The sequence below is a fragment of the Salvia splendens genome, chromosome 3, assembly GCF_004379255.2.
Source record: "Salvia splendens isolate huo1 chromosome 3, SspV2, whole genome shotgun sequence".
NCBI classification, from domain to species: domain Eukaryota; kingdom Viridiplantae; phylum Streptophyta; class Magnoliopsida; order Lamiales; family Lamiaceae; genus Salvia; species Salvia splendens.
The window spans coordinates 20,407,638-20,411,766 of NC_056034.1; the positions used below are offsets into that span (position 1 = coordinate 20,407,638).

Sequence of the window (4,129 nt, forward strand, 5' to 3'; positions counted from 1 at the left end):
CCAGACAACCATCAATATGGCCCCATATGAGGCACTCTATGGGAAGAAGTGTAGATCACCGCTTTACTGGGATGAAGTTGGTGAGAGAAGGATTCTCGGACCAGACTCGGTAGAGGAAATGATAGAAATTGTCTGACAGATCCGGGGAAGAACCAAAGAAGCTCAGGATACACAGAAATCCTATGCAGATGCTCGCAGAACGGATTTACAATTCAAAGCAGGAGACAAGGTCTTCCTGAAAGCATCCCCATCGAAAGGGATAACCAGATTTGGCGTAAGGGCAAGCTGAAACCGCGTTTTATCGAACCTTACGAGATCCTAGAAACAGTCGGCCCTGTGGCGTACAGACTAGCACTCCCGCCAAAGCTTCGGGAATGTCCACAACGTGTTTCATATATCACAGTTGAGGAGTACGTGTTCGACCCCAAGCACATAGTACACCAAGAAGAGATGGTGCTAGAACCAGATTTGAGCTATGAAGAAAAGCCAGAAGCAATTCTGGACAGAAAAGTTAAAAAGTTGAGAAATAAAAGTATTATAACAGTTAAAGTTCTATGGAAGCATCACGGCCGCGAGGAGGCGACGTGGGAGCTCGAGGACCCGATGAAAGAGAAGTACCCACAGCTTTTTGCCTAACCGAGACAAAATTTAGGGACGAAATTTTTGTTAAGAGGGGTAGAATGTAATAGCCGAGACTTAGATTCTCGAGAGTTATGAAATAAAATGCGAGAAATTTTATTAATGAATGAATGAGTATTTTTAATTCTTGAGAAAGAGTACAAATACAACTTCCAGAATCTCAAACTAATAACTTACAATCTCCGACAATGAGAATAAATGAAACGAGATCCGACAACTAGCATTAGTACATGTGTCGAACAAAGAAAGGAATAAGGGGGGTTCAAAGTGAACTACTACAACAGAGTGTTCATAGTGAACTTCCTCGGCCTTCAACGTGAGCCATCTTGGCCCCAAAATCCCATACGAGCCGGGAGGGTGAAGCCACGAGGAGAGACGGCCTCGGCACTATAGCCTTAACCCTGCCAAGAAGCACGAAAGGGGATTAGAATGCATGAAACAAAATGCAACTAACACCATCTTTCAGTAAAGGAAAGAGGATCAGTACCTCTCGAAAAAATGACAGAAAGTTGGGCCGAGAAGGGCAAGATCAGCCAGTAAACCCCTCTCCAACAACCGCACACTGCAAGGCTGCAGTTAGCAGCTTGTACCGTCAGTTTTCAGACCTGCCATGGTCAACAGAAGCAGCCACAAATGCCATCTCCTATGTGTACCTGCAATAAGAAGACAACAACCCATTAATTCACCAAGTACTAGACCTGCACATGAAGCCAAAAACGGTTAAAACACTACAGAATTTTAATCAAACCAGCAGCCACTAAACCCACGAGTACAACCCCAGTACTACTCTCACAGAATCAGCCACATAGAGCCAATTTTTTTGGCCAAAATGTGCAGCAAGAGAGTACCAGCATAAGGCACCAATTTCAGTTACTAATCAGAGGCATAGTAGAGAGCCATAGGCTCACTCAGGTCAAGGGTACACGGCCTGTAAATTACAGGAAGACCAGCCAGAATGGCACAGCCTGGGTGTTCCTTTTCAGCCAAGTACACAGCCTTTAACAGGCTTTCAGTTACACACCATCCTATATATAGGATATAACCCCAGCCTTTGTTTTTCCTCCCCACCACGCATAAGTCAGTGAATCCCAGAGTGAGAGGGACCGAGGCAGCGAGAGGGAGAAAGGGAGGCTGAGACCAAGGGCTGGAACCGAGAGACATAGATCAAGGGTCGTGTTACAACCCAACTGCAAATCTCAGCAGGTAACTCATCCAACAACCAAGATCTAAGCTCATGTTACTCATAAGCATCATGTTTACCCACGAGCATGCTAAGATTATATCATTTCAGAACCCAACATGATGAAAACCATAGATAAAGAACAGTAACAACACCTTATGCTATCCAACTCTCGAGCCACTGCCTAGATCTTGATTATGGATGAGTTGAACAAAGATTTGTAGTAGAACTCAACCACCAAATGAGCTGAGCATAAGAGGAAAACTTAGCTTAGAAGGGGCGATCGCGAGGCGACGGAGCCCGAAGATCACCGCGGGACAGCGGCAGTCGCTCTCAGGCTTTGGACAACGACGGCGCTGGTCGTCGAAAGGGGAGGCGGCGACGCCGAGCTTGTGGAACCAGCAGCGACTCAGCGGCGACTGCGGAAGCCTCGTGAGGCACAGCTACTGCCGGAGCCGCACCTCGAATCACGCCGAACAGCGGCCGAGTTCCAGCTTGATGACGGAGCTCCAGCCGAGAGGGGACGTCGACGGGGGAGAGCGCGACAGTGACGATAGAACGCCGGTGGTTGACTCCGCAACGAAGACCGATCGGCATGAAGTGAAGGGGACGCTGTGTTCCCTATCCCAATTTAGGTATTTTGCTTGAAGAAAAGAGAGAGAGATTAGACCGATGCAGATGGGAGTATTAAGGATTGGGCCTCTTTTATTTCTTTTTCCACTTGGGTAAAAGGGGTAGAAATTGGGCCAGGCATTGTTTTTTAGATGGGCATGAAATTCAATCTTTTGGGCCAGAATAAATTAATCCCCAGCTGGGCCTAGATTTTGGTTTGGGCCATTACTTTAGAATTTCAAAAGTATAATGGGATTAAATTCCTAAGCCGCGGAAGAAAAGAAATGTTAAGCCGTGTGGGATAGCTTTTCGAGAAAAATTTAAAACGGACTTTAATAGTCACAGCTTAATTAAAGAATTTAGATCTCTAAGTTTTAGAAAGAAAGAGATAAAATAAAAGAGCACACGCTTAGGCATGCATGCATGCGAGATAAGCAATTACTTAAAGCCTAATATAAGTATATTAATTTTGTAAAGGAACATCGTCGCTCGACGAGTAATCTTAGGACAGGAAAGCACCCGTTTTGCAAGAGTTTAAGCAATTGAGGTGGGTTTTCCTTTTTCTCCTCTTTCTTTTAAAGCGTGAAAACATGATTATTTGAATGAGTTGTCATGCCATGTTTTGTTTTGTGGTTGCCTATCTGTTAAATCGAATTCGGGTCCCAGTAGGTCAGTAAATCCTACTCGGACTAGTGTACACAATGGGACCGTGAGCTAGCGCCAGGTTGGCCGGTCCGTGGGTCGTGAGCTAGCGCCAGGTTGGCCGGCCCAGTGGTCGTGGAATGTGGCCACATTCCCGATTCACGCAACTGATATGGCATATCATCAAAAGTTTATATGACTTGTAACACCCCTAAAATTTGTGACTTATTTCGTTTTATTAATGTGGATGTTGATTTGGAAATGCATTTTTTGGAACTTGATTTCTATGTGATTGTGTTAACGATGTGAAATTAATGGTTGAGAGTTATGTGGAATAATATGATATGTTTTCCAATGGGGGGATTTAATTAAATAGGATCATGCATATTTGTGTCAGCCACTTTATTCGAATTTTTTTCGGACTTTCTATTTATTGGAAGTAATATCTTCATTCTTGGATTTATTTAATTATTTTGGGATATTTATCCAAATTAAATCCAAAAACAAAATATTCTTATTTATTTTTCCATGATTTTCGAAATCTCCTATTTTTTGGAAAGGAGAAATTAAGTATTCTATAATTGATTTCTTACTTATTTCTTTCCATGAATGAATTGGAATATTCTAGCCAATCTTGCCTTACTTTATTCTATTAAAGATTTGGAAATTTTTCTGGTGGGAGGAACCTTAAACCACACGCCTACTTCTCATTATTTTTGGAGGATTTTACAACTTTCTCTACTCCGTATTATTTTATTCTACTCCGTGAAATACCAAATTAAATCATAAGCGAATTAAATAGCTATGATTTTCAAAAATCCTCCCCTTATTTTCCCCATAATTCACGCCTCCCTCCCCCCAAATCTCTCAAATCTTTATTTGATTTATTCTCCCAAATCTTCAATTAATTGTGGGATATATTATTTCCTAACTCTATAAATAAAACCAAAAACCTAACCCTAAACCCATCTCACACGCCTCCCTCTCAAATCACACGCCCCTCCCCTTGCTCCATCTTCTCCCACACTTGTTTTTCTACTCTACTCAAGATCCTTT

At 42.8% G+C, this 4,129-nt stretch overlaps 1 long non-coding RNA gene across 1 annotated transcript; it reads right to left on the minus strand.

Moving 5' to 3' along the window:
- Positions 1-711: 711 nt before the first annotated feature.
- LOC121793485 lies at positions 712-2,577 on the minus strand. The gene is made up of 2 exons (XR_006049117.1): positions 1,127-2,577; positions 712-1,040 (listed from the first exon to the last, which is right to left on the minus strand). It is a non-coding gene; the product is annotated as an uncharacterized LOC121793485 (long non-coding RNA).
- Positions 2,578-4,129: the final 1,552 nt, after the last annotated feature.